Below are 24,557 nucleotides of genomic sequence, written 5' to 3' on the forward strand. Positions count from 1 at the left end.
TGGTAGGACTAGATTCTCACATCTTCCCCACCACCAAAAGTCTGTGCCCTCCCCCTCACCCCTAGGAAAACACTACAGTTTTCCCAATTTAAATATGGGTTGTTGTTGTTTTTGACGGGCTATGTTGTTTTCGCCGGGCTGGCTTCACGGGCGGGTAACAGACGACCAGGGACTCATGGTTAAGCTGTAGGCAGTATCTCTTTATTCATGCAGGACGCAGCACAATTTAAGCCAAGCTAAGCTAAACTAAAGGTCCCCTAAAACTCACAATGCTGTCTTTATATGTACTTGCCAAGTAGGGTGGAAACAGGATGTGACATAGAGAGGGTGGAGAGAAAAGTGACTGGTGAAAATCAGAGTGTGACAAGGAGGGGGCGGAGCAGGCGAGAATCCTATCACTGAACCACCAATGCCCTGGAGGGAGGGTGGTGCTTGTTAACAGTGGTTATGTAAATAGAATGCAGTGGTTATGTAAATAGAATAGTGTTAAGCAGGGGGGATTTAAACCAAATGAAACAGAAGGGGTCTCATGCATACCAACAGGTTGTGTTGTATCTGGTTGTTTATTTTAAGTATGTGTGTTCAGTTCTCTAAATTCCACATATGAGGGAGACCATTCTGTAGCTTTCCTTTACCTCTTTGCTTATTTCCCTAAGAATACTGTTCTCAAGTTCCATCCATTTTATCCCAAAGGATAGGAAATCATCTTTTTTATTGCTGAGTAGTACTCCATTGAGTACATGTTCCATAACTTTTTTAACCAGTCATCTGTGGAGGGACATTTTGGTTGCTTCCAAATTTTTACTATTGTAGATAATGCAGCTATGAACATGGGGGTACATATATCCCTTCAAATTAGTGATATTATCTCTTTTGGATAAATGCCTAGGAGTGGAATTGCTGGGTCATAAGATATTTCCATTTGTATTTGCTTAAGGATTCTCCATACTGCTTTCCATAATGTTTGTACCATTTTGCATTCTCACCAGCAGTATATTAGAGTTCCTTTCTCTCCACATCCTTTCCGACATTTATCTTCTCCTGTTTTGTTGATGAAGGACAGTCTTACAGGTGTGAAGTGGTATCTCAGTGTGGTTTTAATTTGCATTTCTTTGGTGATAAGTGAATTAGAGCATTTCTGCGTATGTTTGTGGGCCATGCGTATCTCTTCTTTGAAAAACTGTCTATGCATGTCCTCTGCCCAATTTTTTATTGGGTTGTTCTTTTTCTTTTTGTTGAGCTGAATGAGTTTTTTTTATAGATGTTTGATATCAGGTGCTTGTCTGAAGTATGATGTGCAAATATGATCTCCCATTTACTGGGTTTCCTGTTTATCTTTATGGAGTTTTCTTTTGATGTATGGAAGCTTTTTAATTTGATGTAGTCCCACTTGTTCAATCTTGCTTTTTTTTCCCTTGCCCATGGGGTGAATTCTCCAAATATGTCTTTAGTGTTAATTGTCATGCTGCGATGTGGAGGAGAGAGAGAGGAGATCTGGAGCAGAGAGGGAACACAATTCTTTATTCGTGCGGGCACCTCAGAGTTGGGTGAGAGCGCAGTGGTTAGGGCCATGTGGAGCTAGCCAAAATGGCCACCTCGTGCAGCAACCTTCCCTGCGTCTAATCACCAAAGTGAAAAGCAGGCAAAAGAGCGAGGGGCAGAAGAAGGGCTTTATAGGGCAAAAACTGGGAGTAATGAGCCGGGACAGGATTGGTTGGGAAAGGCACTCTGAGAATGTCCCAACTCTCGCAGGAACTAGCAATAGCCTGAGGGGACAACATGGCAGATGTGACTGCATCTGTACAATTTCCTAGCATCTCCCCCTTTCCTTATATCTAGTGGCCACAGTATAGGAAATTTAGAGTGGAGCAAGCTTAAATGTTTTTAAGGAATGTCATGCTCAGGTGGAAGATGTAGGATGTTTTCGTGGGGGAGGGAAGACTTACATGGCCGCCAACCTTGTGAGATTTATGTGTCCCCCCTGTACTCAACCCCTCTGTAGAGGGAGAGACTTACCTGGAGGGACTCATCTCATAGGTTAAGCTCTGCCAGGCTCCACCATCTCCTCACAATATTTCTACATCTTTACCTATCTTTCTGTCTGGTCATCGCATTAAGATGGGTCAATGTCTGTAAAAGACTCCATCTGTGACAGAGGAATAGTAGTGTAGGGGTGAGCAGAAACCTTTTGGGCATAAACCTGAATGCTATAACAAAACAGGAAGGGACAAGTAGGGGAGCAGTAAGAGCCAGTGTGATGCCAAGGGAAGGCTGTTGGGCAAGGGGGCGTTTCCTGTCTCTGGGGGCATCTCCTGCACTGGGGGCGTCTCCTGCCTCTGAGGGAAGGACCTAGTAATGAGGGAAGGGCGTTTTCCGCCTCAAAGGACAGGACCTGTAGGCGGGATGGCATGGCCTGCCAAGCGGAGGGGCTATTTGGCATTGTATAGTCCTCAAGGCAACAGTCTGCAAAGTCCATGAACTACTCCGGGTCAGTCTTTGAAAAACCAGCAGCGTAAAGGGAAAGAAGCTGCTGTTAAATTGTGTAAAGTGTCCAAAGGGTATACTAGCAAGTCCAATAGAAGTCTCAGTCCAAAGTAGGTGACTAGGGGGAGAAATGCCAAGGGATGAAACACTGCATGTCTATCTCCATGGGGAAGGTCAGCCACTGGAATTCCACTTTTCTGTAGAAAGTGAGCTGGAACTGCCAAAACGTGACAGGCAAAGCAGAAGCAGGAAGGGCAGACATGCAGTAAGAAAGTTCTGTTCTTTGGAGTCTGTGAATCAGGTTCTTCAGATCGTGTCAGGTCATATTATGGGTTTCGGGGATGTGCCCCTGTAGTCATGCCGTCTAGTGGGCGATGTCAAAGTGTGCAGAGGTCTAGATGGTTTTTCCTGGGATTCCTGTGAAAGAAACACAAACAATATGCTTCCCGTGGTTAGCAGGGCATCTGATTCAAATTTTTTATAGAAAAGGAGGTTTGGTGCCTTAGCCAACTGAATATTGGGGGGATGTATCTCCCCTTATTTCTTTCTTTACTTAATTGAGCCTAGGCATTTGGCAGGCCTTCTCAACAACCATTTGACTTTGGGGGTAGTAAGGGATGTCTGTGGCATGGGTGATGTTATAAAGGGAAACATCATTAAATTGTTGGCTGACAAAGGCAGGCCTATAGTGGCAGAACAAAGAAAAATTTGTGGATGAAATTCCCTCTCCTTTAGTGCCTTGAGTATGTCATTCTACTCTCTCCTTGCCTCTAGGGCTTGTGAAGAAAAATCTGATGAAAGTCTGATATCTCTCCCTTTGAATGTAACTTATTTCCTTTCCCTAGCAGCCTGTGAAAATTTTTCCTTATCGTTGAGTTTTGATAATTTTATAATAATGTGCCTTGGTGTTGGTCATTTTGGATTTGTGAACCTGGGTGATCGGTCTGCCTCTGTAGTAAATATGAACTGAGGATTGCCTAGGTAAGGGAAGTTTTCATCTAAAATGTCTCTGAAAATTACCTCTGGGCCTTTGACCCAGTCTACCTCCTCAGTTATCCCTATAACTCGTATATTCGACCTTTTATGGAGTCTGCAATTTCACAGAGAGTAGCTTCATTCTTTCTAAACCTTTCCTCGCCCTCATCTTTGAATTTAAAGAGTGGGCTGATTGTGTCTTCTAGATTGTAAATTCTTTCTTCTGTATGTGTGAGTCTATTTCCTAAGTCTTCTACCTGAGTTTCAACTGCACTAAAGGTATCTTTCAGTCCTTGCAGTTCTGTTTGAAATTTTTCTTTCATGCTGCTTAACTGCTTAGTGAACTCTGCTTGAAGTTCTTCTTTTATGCTTTGTAGCTTCTTAGCAAATTGCAAACTAAAATGTTCTTTCAACTCTTGCTTAAATTCTTGTAGAGTTCTCATAAGCTTTCTATAGTTTGTCTCTGATTGACTCTCTGCATGTGGAATTTCTTGGATTTTATCTGATTTTCTTCTCTCTATTTGAGGCATATTATTTACCTCTTTGCTTTCGCATGTATGGTGTTGGTTATTGTAGGCCAGCAAGTGGTGCTGTTGTGGTCTTTGCATTACATTTATATGTATAATCTGCAATGGTGGGGAGGGGTGCTTTGGGCTATCTTGTGAGCTGAGTTTTATGTATTTTTATTTATTTTAATTTATTTATAAAAAGGAAACATTGACAAAACCATAGGATAAGAGGGGTACAACTCATGGTCCGGGAGGTGGCGCAGTGGCTAAAGCACTGGACTCTCAAGCATGAGGTCCTGAGTTCAATCACTGGCAGCACATGTGCCAGAGTGATGTCTGGTTCTCTCTCTCTCCTTTCTTTCTCACTAATAAATAATAAAATCTTTAAAAAAAAGAGGGGTACAACTCCACACAATTCCCACCACCAGAACTCTGTAATCCATCCCCTCCCTCGATAGCTTTCCTATTCTTTATCCCTCTGGGAGTATGGGCCCAGGGTCATTATGGGATGCAGAAGGTGGAAGGTGTGGCTTCTGTAATTGCTTCCCCACTGAACACGGGCATTGACAGGCTGATCCATACTACCAGCCAGCCTCTCTCTTTCCGTAGTGGGGCAGGGCTCTGGGGGATCGGAGCTCCAGGACACATTGGTGGGGTTGTCTGTTCAGGGAAGTCTGGTTGGCATCATGCTAGCATCTGGAACCTGGTGGCTGAAAAGAGAGTTAACATATAAAGCCAAACAAATTATTGACTTATCATGAACCCAAAGGTTGGAATAGTGCAGATGAAAAGTTGGGGGTGTGTGTGTCTCCATTTTGTAGATAGCTAGTAGGCCTATTTAAGTTATATTCCAAAGGGCCCATGACTATATTAGTTTGTTTTTTTTCCCCTGAGCCTGAAACCTGATATGTAGGTGGATCCAAGTTATTGTCTGGGGAGATGCTGTCATGGCTGGAGAAAGGACAAGAAAGCTGGATCAGGGAAGAGAGTAGCTCCCAAATATGGGAAAGGTGTATAAATATTGTTGACTACTATGAACCCCATCAATTTGATGTGATCTGGGGCCCATATTTAGCTTAGGAGCCTATGTGACCTCTGCATCCCTGTAGATCCAAGTTCACATTCTGTGGTAATGCGTAGGAACATTCCAAGCTGCCCCAATATCAGGACCCATCTTCCTCAGGTGTAGCATGGAATATGTTGTCCATCCTTCCTCAGAGGATGGAACATTCTCTACTGTTGTTGATCCAAGTTGAGGGCAAGGTCCTATGGGGGCCCACAAAGGGTTCTATTTTGTTGTTCCTAATAGAGATAACCGGTAACAATGGAGAGAGGGATTTATTCGAGGTCTAGGCCCATCTACATCTTTGTCTTAAACTCAGACTGAAAAAAAACAAAAGTGCTCACAAAATAATAATAATAATAAGAAGAAGAATAGTAGTATAGTAGTAATAATAAAAACCCTGAGTCAAAGACTGAGAGGTTTTAAGCTCCAAGTTCATTTCTTCTTGGGGAGTCTGATAACTGTGTTACATCCAAGATGGCACAGGTCAGTGCAGATAGCTCCATTCTTAGGTCATCACAGCTCAGCAAAAAAGAGTTTTTCTATATCTGCAAAAGTGAATGGGAAAAAAATAGATTGATCCCATCTCCCAAAATAAAAAATAGATTGGTCCCATCTCATTGGTCCTCTCTCCATTTCTCTCTGTTTTATCCAACAACAACAGCTATAAAAATAACTACAACAATAAAACAACAAGGGCAACAAAAAGGAATAAATAAATATAAAAAAAAGAAGAGAGAGAGATGCCTGTAGCCCTGCTTCACTGTTTTATGAAACTTGTCCCCCTGCTGGTGGGGACCAGGGGCTTGAACCTGGGACCTTAAACATGGTAACGTGCACCTAACCAGGTGTGCCACTGGCTGCCCACTCCCTCCCCCCCCCACACCCTGTCCTAGATTGGTCCTATTATATCCAAACTTTGAAACAAAAGATGGAGTCTGCAAATAGTGCTGGGTGGGGCTGGGACTGTAATTCAAAGGATGGGAGGAGATATCACTACCAAAAATAGATGACAAGGGACGCTATTCCCCATGTGCATAAGTACATTCAATGTTTGTTTGTTAGTTTTCCTCCTTCTTGCTTAAAATTTTTATCTTAATGCATTCTTTGGATAGAGACACTCTCGTGCTTAAGGCTCTGAAGTCCCATGTTCAATACCCCCCCATACCACCACAAGCCTGCTAAAAAAAAAAAAAAATGATAAAGACAGTCAGAGATTGAGTGGGAAGCGGGTGAAAGAGAGGGAAAGAGACAGAGAGAGACACCTGCATCCCTGCTTTACCACTTGCAAAGCTTTCCTCCTGCAGGTGGGGACTGGGGTCTCAAACCTGGGTCCTTGTGCATTGTAACATGTGTGCTCAACCAGGTGTGCTACCACCTGGCGTCTCAAATTCAGCTCTGTATGGTTTCAATGCTCACTGGAGCAGTACTGAGTCATGGTTTGATGTGTGCTTCCCAACACTGGCAAGCAACTCTCTAATCCTCAGCAGACACTGACTGGGTATACTACAGGTTAGCTGAATTCCACTACTAAATCCTCCATGCCAACATCTGATTTCACAGATTAAGAGCTCAGTTCCAGAAGGCTGCCTCCACATTGACACCAATCGCAAATTCTGATTTTCATCTGGGCTTCTGCTAACTGGCCACAAACCAAAGTTTGGTCATAATCTCTCCTCAGTTTTAATCAATTTGGTAGAGCAGCTCATGGAACTCAGAGAAATGCTTACTGTCATTTGCCTGTTATATATATATATATATATATATATATATATATATATATATATATATATATATAAGGCTATAGATGAATATTCAAGTAAGATATATAGAAGGTGAGGCTGGTAATGGTCCAGAGTATAGGGTCGTCTGTCACCATGGACCAGGGTCCACCACTCTTCTGGTACATGGGTGCATTCACCAGCCCAGAACTTCAATAAAATCTTGTTTTGGGGGATGGGTGGTGACACACCTGGTTGACTGCACATGCTACAATGCATAAGGACCCAGGTTCAATCCCTTGGCCATGACCTACAGGGAAGACCTTCATAAGTGGTAAAACAGTGCTGTAGATGACTGTCACTCTCCCTCTCTATCTCCCCACCTCCTCTTGATTTCTCTCTGTCTTTATTTACTGAAATAAATAAGTAAAATATTTTAACTTTTTTTCTTGGTTTTTTTTTTTAAGTCTTTTCAAGAGTTTTTGCAGAATTGAGTCTGCAACCCTACCCATACCTTTCTTACTGAAGGATGAGTGGATGAGGTTAAATGGTTCAATTTTCCAATCATTTGGTCTTTCTGGTAATTAGCCTCATTCACAGTTTACTTAATGCCCCAACCTAAGTCACCCCATCAGTATAAACTCAGGTGTGCTAAGAACGGGTTGTTTGTGAATAACAGATTTGTCCTGTCACTCGGGAAATTTCAAGGCTTTTAAGATTTTTGTATCAGGAACTAGGGACATATACTTACATTTCTTTTTTTTTAATCTTTCTTTTTTCTTTTTTTTAATCTCTGTTTATTGGATAGAGACAGCCAGAAATCAAGAGGGAAGGGGTAATAGAGTAGGAGGGAGACAAAGAGACACCTGCAGCCCTGCTTCACCACTCGTACAACTTTCCCCCTGCAGGTGGGGACCGGGGGCTCAAACCTGGCTCCTTGTACATTGTAATACCTGCGCTCACCTAGGTGCACCACCACCCAGCCCCTGCTTATATTTCTTGTTATACCACACATAAGTCAATGCCAACTAGAACAGAATAGAAGTCTCTGAGGAGGACTCCTGCTCATATTTCTGGGACCAAGATCAACTTACTTGGTTTTTCTCCTAACTTCAGTCACTGTACCTTCTGCCTGCAGCCTTGTCCTCACCCAGTTACTGATCTGATCCCAAGTGGTCACTGTTCACTGGCCTCAGAGAGAGGTCTAAGATCTATGCACACCTGGGACCAGCTGGAACAACTATCAAAGATGTCTGTCAAGACAGATCTACCCTTCTCAGGTCCAGGTTGCCCTCTCTGGGACTGTGGCAGTGTCATAAGTCAGGCCCCCACTGCCCCCGGCTATGCAGATCGGGAACAGAAGAGCAACACCTTAACCTTTTCTCATCTGTGAGGCTTGTTAGGTAATTAGTCTATGGTTTCCATAGCAACATAATACCCACAAACCTTCTCTGTGTTATTTTGTTTTAATTATTATTTATTTATTTACTTATTAGATAGAGACAGAAACCGAGAGGGTAGGGGAGAGTGACAGAGAGGGAGAGAGACAGAGATACCTGCAGTCCTGCTTCACCACTCATGAAGCTTTCCCCCTGCAGGTGGGGACTAGGGGCTTGAATCCGGATCCTTCACACTGTAATGTGATACTTAACCAGGTTCGCCACAGCCTGGTCCCTATTTTTTAATTTTTTTTTATATTTATTTATTTTTCCTTTTATTGCCTTTGTTTTTTTTTGTTGTTGTTGTAGTTATTATTGTTGTTGTTATTGATGTCGTCGTTGTTGGATAGGACAGAGAGAAATGGAGAGAGGAGGGGAAGACAGAGGGGGAGAGGAAGACAGATACCTGCAGACCTGCTTCACTGCTTATGCACGACTCCCCTGCAGGTGGGGATCCGGGGCTTGAACTGGGATCCTTATGCCTGTCCTTGCACTTTGCGCCATGTGTGCTTAACCCTCTGCACCACCACCTGACACCCCCTATTTTTTTTCTTTCTTTATTTTTCTTTATTGGAGGACTAATGCTTTACAGTCAATGGTAAAATACTGTAGTTGGTACATGTGTAACATTTCTCAGTTTTCTGCATAACACTCTGTAACTTCCCATCTAGGTCCTCCTCTGCCATCAGGTTCCAGGACCTGAACACTACTCCACCCCTCCCCCCGCCACTCCTGAGTCCTTTACTTTGGTACAATACACCAAATCCAGTCCAAGTTCTGCTTTGTGTTTTCCCTTCTGTTCTTATTTTTCAATTTCTGTCTATGAGTGGGATCATCTCATATTCATCCTTCTGTTTCTGACTTACCTCACTTAGCATGATTCTTTCAAGCTCCGTCCAAGATGAGGTGAGGAAAGTGAGCTCACCATTTTAATAGCTAAGTAGTATTCCACTGTGAATATATAACACAACTTACTCAGCCACTCATCTGTTGTTGGACACCCGGCTTGCTTCCAGGTTTTAGCTGTTATGAATTGTACTGCTATCAACATAGGTATACACAGATCTTTTTGGATGGGTGTGTTTGGTTCCACCTGGTGTGTTATTAAAGAGATGGTGAATAGTCAAATAAGTCAGGCTGAAACCTCCATCTTTCATGGCCATTTGTTCAAGATGCAGCTGGTTTGATCCTGTAACAAGGCCAAACCCAAAGATTCATCATTCTCAGCCCAGTCCTCACTTTTGGTCTAGTCTTTCCTAAGAGGAATAACAAACAAACTACGGTCATGCCAACCATTAATCTCAATAGATGCACAAAGAACAACCAACTGTTGACACAAGAGGCTCAGTTCCCTGACCAAATGGACTAGACAGAAAAAAAAAATGGCTGGATAGAAGAAAAAGAAATTATGAGTTAGCTTGCTACACTCAGTATATAGACAACACCCAAATAAGAAATAAAGTCTTTGGCATACTCTGCTTTACAAAATTCCTAAAATATATTTACTGTAACCTTCCTGCATATGTATGTAATGAATAAAATCTCTGTTTCCGGACTCAGACCTTGGAACAGTTCTCTGCTGAGCAATCTGAAGGTTATTTCTGGTTTCAAGGCTTATCTCAGCTTATGTCCTCAGTTTGAGTCTTTAATAATTCACCTAGAATCTAAATTTGCCTATTCTTCAGAGCTGCACTAAGCATTGTCTTAATGCTATTTCTTTGTTTTTCCATTCATACTGCCTGCTGCATATGATTATTGCTATCCCTACTTTACAGATAAGGAAACTGAGGCACCAAGAAGTTAAGTTATTTGCCTGGGATCATGTAGCATCTAAGTGTCAGAGCTGAGACACGTAGGCACTAAAGTGAGGTGGTTAAATAAGAAAATGCTAAAAATAGGACCTGTTTTGTCAGATTGTGTAATCTTGAACAATTTGCTTAGCATATCTCAGTCTCAGTCTCATCTGTAAAAATGGAGCTTCCAGTTCTCAGTGGATTCCAAGACTCCATTAATGCCTTTCATTCTTTTTGGTCTCTTTTCAGTCTTCTTCTCTCCTCCTGGGCAATTCAAGTCTTAATTGATTTAAAAGCACATTAAACACTGATTTTCAGAGTTGGACCTTCAGGCTAACTCTCTTCCCTGAACTCCTGAACTCTTAGCCTCTTGAACATTTCCACTGGAAAATGTATATTTGCATCTCAAGTGGAGCAACATGGAGTTCTTGTTTTCCTTCATGAAACTCCTTCCTCTCCTAGTCACCTGATTTCGTTATGCGTTACCACCCACGATGCCGTTGTTTAGGCTCAAAACATAAAATTTGAGTTGCATTTCTCTTTTCACTCACCCCATCACCATTCTTGCACTGCATGGTACTGATTCAGTTTTCAAAATGTGACATGAATGCTGAACATTCTCACTATTTCCATGACCACAGCTGTGGCCCCAGTCTAGGGTGCCTGGTCTGGATCACTACATGAGCTTCTAATTAATGATCTCCCTATTCCACCATTGTTCTGTCCTTGTAAATTAGATCACTTTAGGGTTTCTTCTGTTTCTATGGTTGTCCACTGCTTCAGGATAAAATACAAATTCCTTCCAGTGGTGCACACCACTTACTTAACCTAATCTTAGCTTTCTTTGCCTTGTGATAACAGTTTGTTCATTTATTTTTCCCAGATCTCCAGTTCCTAGAAAAGGGCCTGGCACACCCCACAATTTCAGTCTATATATTGAGTTGTTGAATGAATGAATGAATGAATGAATGGCTCTACCAGCATCATATACATTTCTTCTTTCTCCAAAATCACAGTGGTTTTTCCCTCTCCTGGGCTACTACATCATCTTTCTGCTTCTTCGAATCCTTCCCCACATTCCTTAAGGCCACACTCTTTCAAGGTCTTAACCCAGATTTAACTTTTTCTTTTTTAGAAATCTGTGTCAGTGATTTAATAATGATTAACAAGATTATAAGATAACGGGCACGATTCCATACAGTTTCCAATATCAGAGTTTCACGTCCCATTCCCTCTCTTGGAAGCTTCCATATTCATTATCTCTCCCTGGGAGGTTGGACCAAATTCTTTATAGGATACAGAAGGTGGGAGGTCTGGCTTCTATAATTGCTTCTCCACTGAACATGGGTATTGGCAGGTCGATCCATACCCCCAGCCTGTTTCTGTCTTTCCCTAGTGGGGTAGGGCTCTGGAGAGGTGTGGTTCTAGGCATTTCCAGCTTTTCAAATAGCCCTTACTCAGAATACCAAAGCAGCAACCATCTTGGCAGTGCTTTATCATTTTACTCTGCTTTTTTGTTGTAATTAAATCTAGTTTTTGTTGTTGTTATTGGATAGAGACAGAGAGAAATTGAGAGAGAAGGGGGAGATAGAGAGGAAGAGAGACAGAGAGACACCTGCAGACTTGCTTCACTGCCTGTGAAGCAACTCTCCTGCAGGTGGGGAGTCGGGGGCTTGAACCGGACCCTAACCAGTCTTTGTGCTTTGTGCCGCATGTGCTTAACCTGCTGCGCTACCGCCTGACTCCCTTTTTTTTTTCTTTTTAATGTAGATCTTGGAAATGAACTCAGGTCTTTTTTTAAAAGAAGTTTTATTATTGTCTTTATTTATATATTGGATAGAGATAGCCAGAACTCGAGAGGGAAGGGGGTGATAGAGAGGGAGAGAGACAGAGACAACCTGCAGCCCTGCTTCACCACTCGTGAAGCTTTCCCCCCTGCGGGTGGGGGCTGAGGGCTTGAACCTGGGTCCTTGTGCACTATAACATGTGAGCTCAACCAGCACCACCACCTGCCCCCTGAACTCAGGTCTTCATACATGCATGACAATAACACCAAGCAGATCCTGGGATGATTTGTAAATTAGAAAGGGAAAGAAAGGGTACCACAGCACGACTCCGTGAAGCTTCCCTGGTGCTATGCAGGGTTCCACGCGGTGTTCCCATGTGCCAGGCCAACCGTGACTTTGCTCATGAAAAGGCATGTACTCTACTAGGTGAATGCCCCACCTATGTGACTCTTAATTTTTTATTAGTTATTCAATATTGATTTACAAGATAATAGGAATATAATTTCATATTGTTCCCACCACCAGAGTTCTGTGTTCCATTCCCTCTATTGCAAACTTTCCTGTTTATCCTACTGAGGCCAAAAATTCTTTTTGGGAGACAGAAGGTGGGAGGTCTGGCTTCTGTAATTGCTTCTCCATTAGACATGGATATTGGCAGGTCGATCTATACCCGCAGCCTGTTTCTTCCTTTCCCTAGTGAGGTAGGGCTCTGGCAAGGTGAGGTTCCAGGAAGTCTTGGTGACATCATCTGCCCAGGGAAGTCAGGACAGAATCATAGTAGCATCTGGAACTGGGTGGCTTAAATACAGTAAGTAAGAAAGAGGATAAAATATTTAATAAACAGGAACCATAAAGTAATAAAGCAAGTGAATGTAGGGACTTTAGGGTAGAAGGAAGCTAGAAAGTCTATTTTAGGTGGTCCAGAAGGTGGCGCAGTGGATAAAACATCGTACTTTCAAGCATGAGGTCCTGAGTTCAATCCCTGGCAGCACATGCACCGGAGTGATGTCTGGTTCCTTCTTTCTCTCCTCCTATATTTCTCATTAAGAAATAAATAAAATCTTTTAAAAGTATTTATTTATTCCCTTTTGTTGCCCTTGTTATTTTATTGTTGTAGTTATTATTGTTCGTATTGGATAGAACAGAGAGAAATGGAGAAAGGAGGGGAAGACAGACAGGGGGAGAGAAAGACAGACACCTGCAGACCTGCTTCACCACCCGTGAAGTGACTCCCCTGCAGGTGGGGAGCTGGGGGCTTGAACCGGGATCCTTATGCTGGTCCTTGCGCTTTGCACTGCCTGTATTTAACCCGCTGCACTACCGTTGACTCCCAAATAAATAAAATCTTTAAAAAAAGAAAAGAAAGTCTATTTTAGGAATACTCCTAGGACTCTATATCTTAATAATCTTTGCTTGAGCTTGATATCTATGTTACTCTTATTTTTTTCACAGCACATGTGGGCACCTGAAATAACCTTCTTAGTTCATTGTTGCCTTATTGACTGTCTCTCTGGGTAAAATTTCTTAATGAAGTAGTCTTTGTCTATCTACATATAACTCCATCTCATCCCAGAGGGCAGTGGCTGGCACACAGTAGATGATCAACAAGTAATTGTGAGCTGGCTGGTGATCACTTACAATTGCAGTGAGGAGCAAGCATATATGAAAGCAAGCACTTGGGAAAGTTATTTGGTGTTTCTAATAAGGTGAAGAATATACATACAAGGGAGGACCAGGCAGTAGTGCAGTGGGTTATGCGCATATGGCGCAAAGCTCAAGGACCGGCATAAGGATCCCAGTTCGAGCCCCCGGCTCCCCATCTGCAGGGGAGTCGCTTCACAGGCAGTGAAGCAGGTATGCAGGTGTCTTTCTCTCCACCTGTCTGTCTTCCCCTCCTCTCTCCATTTCTCTCTGTCCTATCCAACAACGAACGACATCAATAACCACAAGGCTACAACAACAAGGGCAACAAAAGGGGGTGGGGGAATGGCCTCCAGGAGCAGTGGCTTCATGGTGCAAGCAAAAAAAAAAAAAAGGAGAGAGAGATTTAATATTAAAAAAGAATATACAGGGTTTTGGGGAAAGAAAAAAAAAAGAATATACATACAAGGCCTGGCATTTCTACTCCCATCTGTTTAGAAGAGAAGTGAGTGAATGTGTCTCAACAGTGCCTAACACAAGAGTGTGCATAACAGCATGATACACAACATAAAATGTGGATAGTAACTCAGATGTCAGCCAGTAAGGGAGCCAACAGATTGTCTCTTCAAGCTATGAACAGTGATATACAGAAACCCTGTTTAAATGGGGTCAAGACGGGGCCCAACAGTGGCACACTACAGGTGTCAGGCTAGGATTTCTATTACAGGTCAGTCCCTTGCTAATACCTTTTATCTAGGGATGTTAGTCTTAGGGGACATGCATGTGGGTCTCATATTGAATACATGGTCCAGTCAGCCTTCTCTTCTGCTGCTGACTTTTGAATAACTCATTTTATTGTTGGAATAGCTGGTTCCTTTCATTTGAGGTCAGTAATGCCATGGAAAGAGGGATGTTAAACTACTGAGGAATCTTAACACAACACTGATGACTCTCCCAGACCACTTGTTGATCAAAAGAAACCTCTCCCAAAAAGAATACTGTGTGACCCTATTTATATGAAATTCAAGAATAGAGGAAATTAACTCTGGCTGGGCCTGGGGAGTACTTTCCAGTGCTACTCCCAGCTTAGAGTGACACACACAGCTTCTTTCCTTTCCTTTCCTTTCCTTTTCTCTCTCTCCTCTCTCTCTCTTTTTTTTAAATATTTATTTTATTCATTTATTCCCTTTTGTTGCCCTTGTTGTTTTATTGTTGTAGTTATTATTGTTGTCGTTGTTGTTGGATAGGACAGAGAGAAATGGAGAGAGGAGGGGAAGACAGAGAGGAGGAGAGAAAGATAGACACCTGCAGACCTGCTTCACCGCCTGTGAAGTGACTCCCCTGCAGGTGGGGAGCCGGGGTTCGAACCGGGATCCTTATGCCGGTCCTTGTGCTTTGCGCCACCTGCGCTTAACCCGCTGCGCTATAGCCCGACTCCCTCCTCTCTCTCTTTTTATCTTTCTTTCTTTTTTAAAAACTATGCTCATTCCCCAGAATCCCACCCCACTAGGGAAAGAGAGAGACAGGCTGGGAGTTTGGACCGACCAGTCAATGCCCATGTTCAACAGGGAAGCAATCACAGAAGCCAGACCTTCCACCCTCTGCATCCCACAGTGACCTTGTATCCATACTCCCAGAGGGTTAAATAGGAAAGCTATCAAGGGAGAGGATGGGATACAGAGTTCTGGTGGTGGGAATTGTGTGGAGTTGTACCTCTCTTATCCTATGGTTTTGTCAGTGTTTCCTTTTTATAAATAAATAAATAAATAAATAAATAAATAGTAGCAGCACCTCCTCCAAAAAAAAAAAAAACTATGCTCAGAAGTGAAACCAACTAAGGGGGGAGTAGTTGCATTAAAAATGATGGGGGGCAAGGGGGTCGGATGCAAAGTGCAAAGACCTACATAAGGATCCCGGTTCAAGCTCCAGCTCCCTACCTGCAAAGGGGTCACTTCACGGGCAGGTGAAGCAGGTCTGCAGGTGTCTATCTTTCTCTTTCCCTTTATGTCTTCCCTTCATCTCTCAATTTCTCTCTGTCTTATCCAACAACAACAGCAACAATGACAACAATAACAACAACAAGGGCAAGAAAATAGGAAAAATGGCCTCCAGGAGTAGTGGATTTGTAGTGCAGGCACCGAGACCCAGCAATAACCCTGGAGGCAAATAAATAAATAAGTGTGGAGGGGTCAGTGTGGATCCCGTGGGTGGAAAGTATGCCAATAGCCTCAAACATTGTGGAAAGTCATGAGCAAGGCTGCCCCTGCCAATAGAAGTTTGTTGGAACAGCTGGAAAAACACAACACTTTCAGAGAACACCAAAAAGTATGCTGTGGCTTCACGCAAGAATCGGATCTCAGAATATAAAGCTCAGAAGAAAAAAAATCCTAGAGTGAGATCTAGAGTTCAACATACAGGAGCAGGCATCTGTGTGTGCAAGACAAGAGAGGGGAACAAAGACAAGCCACTTCAGAGACTCAGAGCCTGTAATTCCAACCAGGCGGCAAAGAGACAGAACAGGCGTTGCCTCAGAGATGCAATGCCATTCATCTGTGTTACCTTTGCTTCTTTGGTGCTAAAGAAGTAAGGTGGGGACCAAGCGGTAGCGCAGCGGGTTAAGCGCACGTGGCGCAAAGCGCAAGGACTGGCGTAAGGATCCCGGTTCAAGCCCCTGCTCCCCACCTGCAGGGGAGTCGCTTCACAGGAGGTGAAGCAGGTCTGCAGGTGTCTTTCTCTCAGTATGGTTTCACTTACATGTGGAATATAGATAACTGAGACAAGCAAACTTAGAAAAATCATCATCCTAAACTGACTCCTAGACTGAAAATAACGCCACTTGTTAGAGGAACAAGGGCACTTTGGGGGGGGCGGGGTTATAGGTACAGAGCTCCATTTAATGGGATGGCTCAGGCATTTTGGTGGTGGGTACAATGTGTTGTATACACACATGTCTAAGTGTGACTATAATCTTAATTTTTTAATATTGGAAATAAATGTTAAAATAACGAAAAGAGAGAGAAACAAGATGTCTGATGCCCTTCTTTGTCGTTATAAACCTGATGTTCCATTTTAGGACAGAGTCTGCTCTGTCACTGACTTAAGATCAGTCTTATAGAACTCAAAATTACTCTAAATGTTTTTGCAAAGTCAGGCAGTTGATTTTTCCAATTGTATTAGTTTCTTAAGGAATTGTGAGCTTTGACTATTTTGAGTACCCTGAATCTATATTTTTGTAGAAAGCAAACAAAGGTGATATTTGCAAGTAACAAGAAAATTCTTTGGAAATCAGAAACTCACTTATCACAACTTCACCCACCCAACTAATAGAATCATCCAGGGGTCAGGTGGCAGCACACCTGGTTGAGTACATATATTACGATACTCAAGGACCCAGGTTCAAGTCCCCTGTCCCCATCTGCAGAGGGGAAGCTTCATGAGCAGTGAAGCAGTGTTGCCGGTTCTCTCTGTATCTCTTTCTCTTTCTCTCCCCTTCCCTCCCTAGCTCCCTATTCCTTCTCATTTTTTTCTGTTTTGACAGAAAATAAATAATATATAAAAAAGAAAAATTAAAAAATATTTGTCCAATAAATATAAATCATGTACTGGATAATGTGATGCTGATAGAAAAAAACAAAACAAAACAAAACCTAGTACTTGGTCTCTTTTTTTTTTTAATTTATTTTATTTATTTATTCCCTCTTGTTGCCCTTGTTGTTTTATTGTTGTAGTTATTATTGTTGTCGTAGTTGTTGGATAGGACAGAGAGAAATGGAGAGAGGTGGGGAAGAAAGAGAGGGGGAGAGAAAGATAGACACCTGCAGACCTGCTTCACTGCCTGTGAAGCGACTCCCCTGCAGGTGGGGAGTCAGGGCTCAAACCGGGATCCTCATGCCGGTCCTTGTGCTTTGCGCCACCTGCGCTTAACCTGCTGTGCTACTGCCCTACTCCCAGTACTTGGTCTCTTAAAGGATAGACTACAAAAGGCATTTCATACCCCCAAAGAATCACAATTCAGCATGGTTAGTGCTTCAAGATTAAACACAAGGTCCTCCTTCTCCTCCACCTCTTCTTCCTCTTCTTCTTGACACAGAAGGCTGAGAGGGAGGGAGATAGTGAAAGAGACCACGCCAATGAACTGGGGGGCCAGGCTTGAACCTGAGTTGCATACATGGCAAAGTAATGCACTATCCAAATGAGCTATTTTGCCAGCCCTCTGAATTTATTATTTATTTATTTTTAATTTTTTAAATATTTATTTATTTTTCCCTTTTGTTGCCCTTGTTTATTGTTGAAGTTATTGTTGTTGTTGTTATTGATGTCATTGTTGTTGGATAGGACAGAGAGAAATGGAGAGAGGAGGGGAAGACAGAGAGGGGGAGAGAAAGATAGACACTTGCAGACCTGCTTCACCGCCTGTGAAGCAACTCCCCTGCAGGTGGGGAGCCGGGGGCTCGAACCGGGATCCTTAGGCGGGTCCTTGCACTTTGCACCACGTGCGCTTAAGCCGCTGCACTACCGCCTGGCTCCCAAATTTATTTATTTTTAGGAGCTTCTTCTTTACCCTAGACTTTGATCTGTAGAACAGAAAATACTGGAATGAAATATTGGCACTCAGTATCAAAGGGTCTTGAGAGAAAGAGAACCAGAAATATTACTCTGGTTCATGTACTAACAGATATTGAACTCAGAACCTCATATTTGAGAATCCAACACTTTCCCACTGCACCACCTTCCAGACCACTAGTTTGTACTTCTGATATAACACAAGCTCAAACCAGCCTGAACCTGCTACCACTTGATATTTCCTTAGACCCAGTCATCCTCAAAGGCCTTTACATGGTCTCCATCTGTCACTCAGGCTGCACACTAGCTACCAGAAATCTGACTTTTCTTCTCACTGCTCATCAAAGCAAACTTAACGCCCCCATGCCTGAGCTTAATCACTGGTGTTGGAGTTATCAGAACTTCTAAAATCTTAGATGCTTTGTTCCTTTTGTTCTTTACTACCCCTTGTCCCAATACCTCACCCTCTTGCAGAAAATGCAGTGTTTTTTTTTTTCAAGGTCCAGCCTTTCCATAAAATCATTAGTGTTTCCCCAAACTCAATCATTCTTTTCTATGACAGCACTCATTAGTATATCTGTATGATACGCACTACATTCCTATAATATATGAGAGTTTCAGTGCTTTCAAAAATGTGGGTCATGGGGGAGAATACAGTCCAAAAAAAAGGATGACGGAGGACCTAGTGGGGGCTGTATTGTTATATAGAAAACTGAGAAATGTTATGCATGTACAAACTATTGTATTTACTGTTGAATGTAAAACATTAATTCCCCAATAAAGAAAAAAATGTGGGTCATGACCCATCAATGACATCAGAGATCACTTTTGCGGCATCATCTAAGTTAATTTCCCATGTCTACGCTCGACCGGACCTGCCAAAATACGCGGATATCTTCGCCCACCCTGTCCAACGCTTGACGTCGCGTCACCCAATCTGGTCCCCTACGCCTACACTGAACTTCTCTGTTCCAGACTCTTGGAAACAGAGTTGGCAGTCAGCTGAGGTAAAGAACAAACACCTCATCACAGACCCCTGCAAGCGTCAACCCGGCTTTGACCTAGCACGTTATGATTGGGCCCTCCTCAATCGCTATCGAACAGGCCATGGCCGGTGCGCCGCTATGTTCCATCGCTGGGGAGCCAGAGACGACCCGAACTGCCCCTGCGGCTACAGACAGACCATGACCCACATAGTCAACGACTGCCACCTCTCCAGATTCAAAGGAGGTCTCGAAACTTGACATCAGGCTCAACCTGATGCTGTTGACTGGCTACGGAAGAAGGGCAAACGCTAGAAGAAGAAGAAACTTTAGTAGGCTATGACCTGGATTTAAAAAAAATTAAATATAAGATTTTAGAATGCATTATATATGAACATAGTTCTCAGCTTGGTTTATGTTTGAAAAAAAAAGTTTCTGCCTCATGTTGTAATACGCGCTTTCAGTTTCCAAATAACGAAAAGCCCAGATCCAACCAGTTAAAATTATGAAAGATTTATCATCTTATGTAATGGAGAGGGTGGCAGTTCTAGGTTTATTTATCAGCAACTAACAGTAGCAAGGACATAAACTTTTGCTTTCTCTGTCTTCTTTACAGATTACTTCACCTCAAGTTTGCAAGGCATTGGCTGCAGGGAAAAGGACCATTTAAGCAAACAACAAAAAGTCACTTATTATTGGGATCTCTTTTTATCAGAAAATAAATCTTCCCTAAGACATCCATCAGGTCCTCAGTAGCTTTCCTCCTCTTTGAAATTAACTGGACATAATATTGTCAGGAGGTCAGGGGTTTGGCTCAGTGTAGAACATACATTTCACGTGCATGAAGCCCTGATTTTGATCCCTGGCACATTTTTTAAAGGGAGAGGTGTGGTGGATTGCAGTAGGGAGACTGAAGATTCAGAATTCTGGTGGTGGGAATGGTGTGGATTTAAACCCCTGTTGACATGTAATTTTTTTTACAGAATTTATTTATTTATGAGAAAAATGGGCAGAGAGAGAAAGAACCAGACATCACTCTCGTACATGTGTACTGAGGATTGAACTCAGGACCTCATGGTTGACAATCCAGTGCTTTATCCACTGCGCCACCTCCCGGACCACATGGCATGTAATTTTGTAAAATAATAGAATAAAAATAGGGAGTTGGGGGAGTCGGGCGGTAGTGCAGCAGAGGGTTAAGCGCAGGTGGCTGCAAAGCGCAAGGACTGGCGGAGGGATCCTGGTTCAAGCCCCTGGCTCCCCACCTGCAGGGGAGTCGCTTCACAGGCGGTGAAGCAGGTCTGCAGGTGTCTTTCTCTCGCCCTCGCTGTCTTCCCCTCCTCTCTCCATTTCTCTCTGTCCTATCCAACAACGATGACAACAATAATAACTACAACACAAAAAGAAGGGCAACAGAAGGGAATAAATAAGTAAATAAATAAACAAAATTTTTTTTTTAAAGGGAGTTCAGCGGCAGCGCAGCGGGTTAAGCGCAGGTGGCTCAAAGCGCAAGGACCACCATAAGGATCTTGGTTTGAGCCCCCGGCTCCCCACCAGCAGGGGAGTTGCTTCACAAGCGGTGAGGCAGGTCTGCAGGTGTCTGTCTTTCTCTGGCCCTCTCTGTCTTCCCCTCCTCTCTCCATTTCTCTCTGTCCTATCCAACAACGACATCAATAATAACCACAATAATAAAAAAAAAGGGCAACAAAAAGGAATAAGTAAATAAATAATAAAAATAAATAAAAATAAAAGGAGAGATGAAATAGGGAAGGGGGAAGAGGAAGGAGGAGGAGGACAAAGAGGTGGAGGAGAAAAAGAATGTTATTGGGCGAGCAGAATAGCTTACTTGGATAATGTGCTGTTTTGCCATGTGCAAGACCCAGCTTCGAGTCAGTGCACTGGAGGAAGCTTCTGTGCTGTGGTCACTTTCTCTTTTCTCATCTAACTCTATCTAAAAGTCATCCAGGAGTGGAGGAATCCCTGTGTTGACAAAGGAAAAATAAATAAATAAAATACTATTAACCTCACTTGCTTTCCTGAGTACTTGTCTGACTGAGAAGAAATGGATTTGAAGAAAACTAACCGAAGTATCTGCCAGCCATGTAGATGTATTGACCCAGCACCAGGGCGCCTGTCTCCTGTTCTCGGCAATACCTAGACTGTCACCTCCATTTCTGGTGATAAACCAGTCACTTTGCTTCAAATATAAGTATTCGTGGGGGACAGAGACCAAATATCCAATCTGCACTACTGGGTGCACTCGGTGACATGATCTGCTGACGGATAACTGTCCAGAGGCTGGGCTCTTCTACTGTCTTGGTTTTTCCACAGAGTAGTTAAATGTGAAGGGCTAGACTAGCGACATTGTGCACTGAAACACCATCCAAATAAGAAAATACATATCTGTCACTGGGCAGATGGCGACTGAAGATTTCACAGATGGAAGTGTGGTTCTCGAGAGAGGATGGTGAAAGTGTGACGCCGGGTATAGAGGGACATCGGTACTGGGTGGAGAGACATTACATCATCCCAGATACGGGCTTTCTTGGGAAACTGGCAGGATTACTGCTGAATCATTCAGCTGCGCAGATGACTGGCGTGTTAGTTGGACAAAGGTCCCTGTAATTAAGCCCTTGTTTCACCACTCTTCTTGGCACCTTTCTGCTTATGTTGCCATTTAAGGCCAGACTTGAAAATATGAATACATAGAATCATCATTTATCAACATCTACAAGAGTCATAGGCTTACAGTGTGTATGTTAGTGCTGTTCACCTCACTTGCTTGAACATATGCCTTCTCTCTCTCCCCCACCCTCACACACACACAGACACACACACAGTGAAACCACAAGGTCAGACTTTGACTACAGAAAATCTTATCTCTGAGAGTCAGAACCTTTCTGTTACCAAGGCAGGATAGTCCTGTCTATTTGCCTAATCGATAAATAAGATACTTGTGAGAGGCTTCCTTGCCTTCTGGAGTAACACACACAAAAGGTTTCTCACTAGTGAGACCACAGGATGATGTTGGAGTATCTGGTTGCCCTGAGGGAGCATTGGAGTTCAGTTCTACCCTTGCACCTGCTACTACTAACTTATCTCAAGAGACCCATATTGGATCTGGGGCCTAAGGCACAAACCAAACTTGCTTAGAGCTTGCCTGAAGTTTTCACACTTGGTCTTAAAAGAATTTATTTTTACCTATTTATTTGTTATTGGATAGAGAGAAGGAAAGAGAAATTGAGAGGGGAAAGGAAGATAGAAAAGAAGAGAAAGAAATAGAGACACCTGTAGCACTGCTTCACCACTCATGAAAAGTTCTCCCTGCAGGTGGGGATCAGGGACTTGAACCTGTGTACTTGTGCATGATAACTTGTGCTCTCAACTAGGTGTACCAACATCCTGAGAGGACTTACTTTGAAAGATTTTTTATTTAAAATGAGAGGGAGAGAGGCAGGATACAGCACTATTCAATCATAAGAGGTGCTGAAGAAAAAGTACAGAGGGTCAGGCTTGCAAAGTAGATGATCTACCCACTGAGCCCCAGATACATAGGCACCCTGTTTTAAGAAAGTCTTTGGTGGCGAGCCGGGCGGTAGCACAGCGGGTTAAGTGCAGGTGGCGCAAAGTGCAAGTACCACCATAAGGATGGCGGTTTGAGCCCCCAGCTCCCCATCTGCAGGGGAGTCGCTTCACAAGTGCTGAAGCAGGTCTGCAGGTGTCTGTCTTTCTCTCTCCCTCTCTGTCTTCCCCTCCTCTCTCCATGTCTCTCTGTCCTATCCAATAACGACTACATCAATAACAACAACAATAACTACAACAATAAAAAAACAAGGGCAACAAAAAGGGAATAAATAAAATATTTTTTTAAAAAAAAGAAAGTCCTTGGCAAATTCAGTCAGGAGGTTTCCACAGATTATGGAGAAACAATGGCAAAACAACAATATCAATAACTACATTTTAAAATTCATTTTTATTTGTGATTAATAATAAATTTCCTGGAACCAGAAAAGACCTAGAATTGCCAAAACAATCTTGAGAAGAAAGAACAGAACCGGAGGCATCACACTCCCAGATCTCAAATTGTATTATTGTCATCAAAACTGCTTGGTACTGTAACATGAACAGACACACTGACCAGTGGAATAGAATTGAGAGCCCAGAAGTAAGCCCCCACACCTATGGACATCTAATCTTTGACAAAGGTGCCCAGCCTATTAAATGGGGAAAGCAGAGTCTCTTCAACAAATGGTGTTAGAAAAAATGGCCAGAAGAATGAAACTGGACCACTATATTTCACCAAATACAAAAGTAAATTCCAAGTGGATCAAGGACTTGGATGTTAGACCACAAACTATCAGACACTTAGAGGAAAATATTGGCAAAACTCTTTTCTGCATAAATTTTAGAGACATCTTCAATGAAACAAATCCAATTACAAAGAAGACTAAGACAAGCATAAACCTATGGGACTACATCAAATTAAAAAGCTTCTGCATAGCTAAAGAAACTACTACCCAAACCAAGAGACCCCTCACAGAATGGGAGAAGATCTTTACATGCCATACATCAGACAAGAACCTAATAGACACAATATATAAAGAACTTGCAAATCTCAACAACAAAACAACAAATAACCCCATCCAAAAATGGGGGGGGGAGGACATGGACAGAATATTCACCACAGAAGAGATCCAAAAGGCCGAGAAACACATGAAAAAATGCTCCAAGTCTCTGATTGTCAGAGAAATGCAAATAAAGACAACAATGAGATACCACTTCACTCCTGCAAGAGTGTCATACACAGAATAGGTAACAGCAGCAAATGTCAGAGAGGTTGTGGGGTCAAAGGAACCCTCCTACACTGCTGGTGGGAATGTCAATTGGTCCAGCCTCTGTGGAGAACGGTCTGGAGAACTCTCAGAAGGCTAGAAATGGACCTACTCTATGATCCTGCAATTCCTCTCCTGGAGATATATCCTAAGGAACCCAACACACCCATCCAAAAAGATCTGTGTACACATATGTTCTTGGCAGCACAATTTGTAATAGCCAAAACCTGGAAGCAACCCAGGTGTCCAACAACAGATGAGTGGCTGAGCAAGTTGTGGTATATATACACAATGGAATACTACTCAGCTGCAAAAAAATGGTGACTTCACCATTTTCAGCCTATCTTGGATGGACCTTGAAAAATTCATGTTGAGTGAAATAAGTCAGAAACAGAAGGATGAATATGGGATGATCTTACTCTCAGGCCAAAGTTGAAAAACAAGATCAGAAAAGAAAACACAAGTAGAACCTGAAATGGAATTGGTGTATTGCACCAAAGTAAAAGACTCTGGGGTGGGTGGGTGGGGAGAATACAGGTCCAAGAAGGATGACAGAGGACCTAGTGGGGGTTGTGTTGTTATATGGAAAACTGGGAAATGTTATGCATGTACAAACTATTGTATTTACTGTTGAATGTAAAACATTAATTCCCCAATAAAGAAATTAAAAAATAGTAAATTCCAGGATTATAAGATTATAGTGTATAGTGTATAGTTAGACACCACACCCACCACCAAAATTCTGAATATCCACCCTGCCACCTCCC

General features: G+C 42.7%; 2 long non-coding RNA genes across 2 annotated transcripts in view; one reads left to right on the forward strand and one right to left on the reverse strand.

Annotated features, from left to right (window-relative positions):
* LOC132539768 (uncharacterized) overlaps positions 1 to 24,557 on the forward strand; it is a 56,350-nt gene that overhangs the window by 14,457 nt on the left and 17,336 nt on the right. The window lies entirely within an intron of this gene.
* LOC132539767 (uncharacterized) overlaps positions 2,562 to 24,557 on the reverse strand; it is a 35,568-nt gene continuing 13,572 nt past the window's right edge. Inside the window, exons 2-3 of the long non-coding RNA XR_009551067.1 lie at positions 9,167 to 9,380; positions 2,562 to 2,901 (exon numbers count right to left, since the gene is read on the reverse strand). This is a non-coding gene — a long non-coding RNA (uncharacterized LOC132539767). The remainder of the gene's footprint in view (positions 2,902 to 9,166; positions 9,381 to 24,557) is intronic.

The sequence above is a fragment of the Erinaceus europaeus genome, chromosome 8 (assembly GCF_950295315.1).
Source record: "Erinaceus europaeus chromosome 8, mEriEur2.1, whole genome shotgun sequence".
Taxonomy (NCBI): domain Eukaryota; kingdom Metazoa; phylum Chordata; class Mammalia; order Eulipotyphla; family Erinaceidae; genus Erinaceus; species Erinaceus europaeus.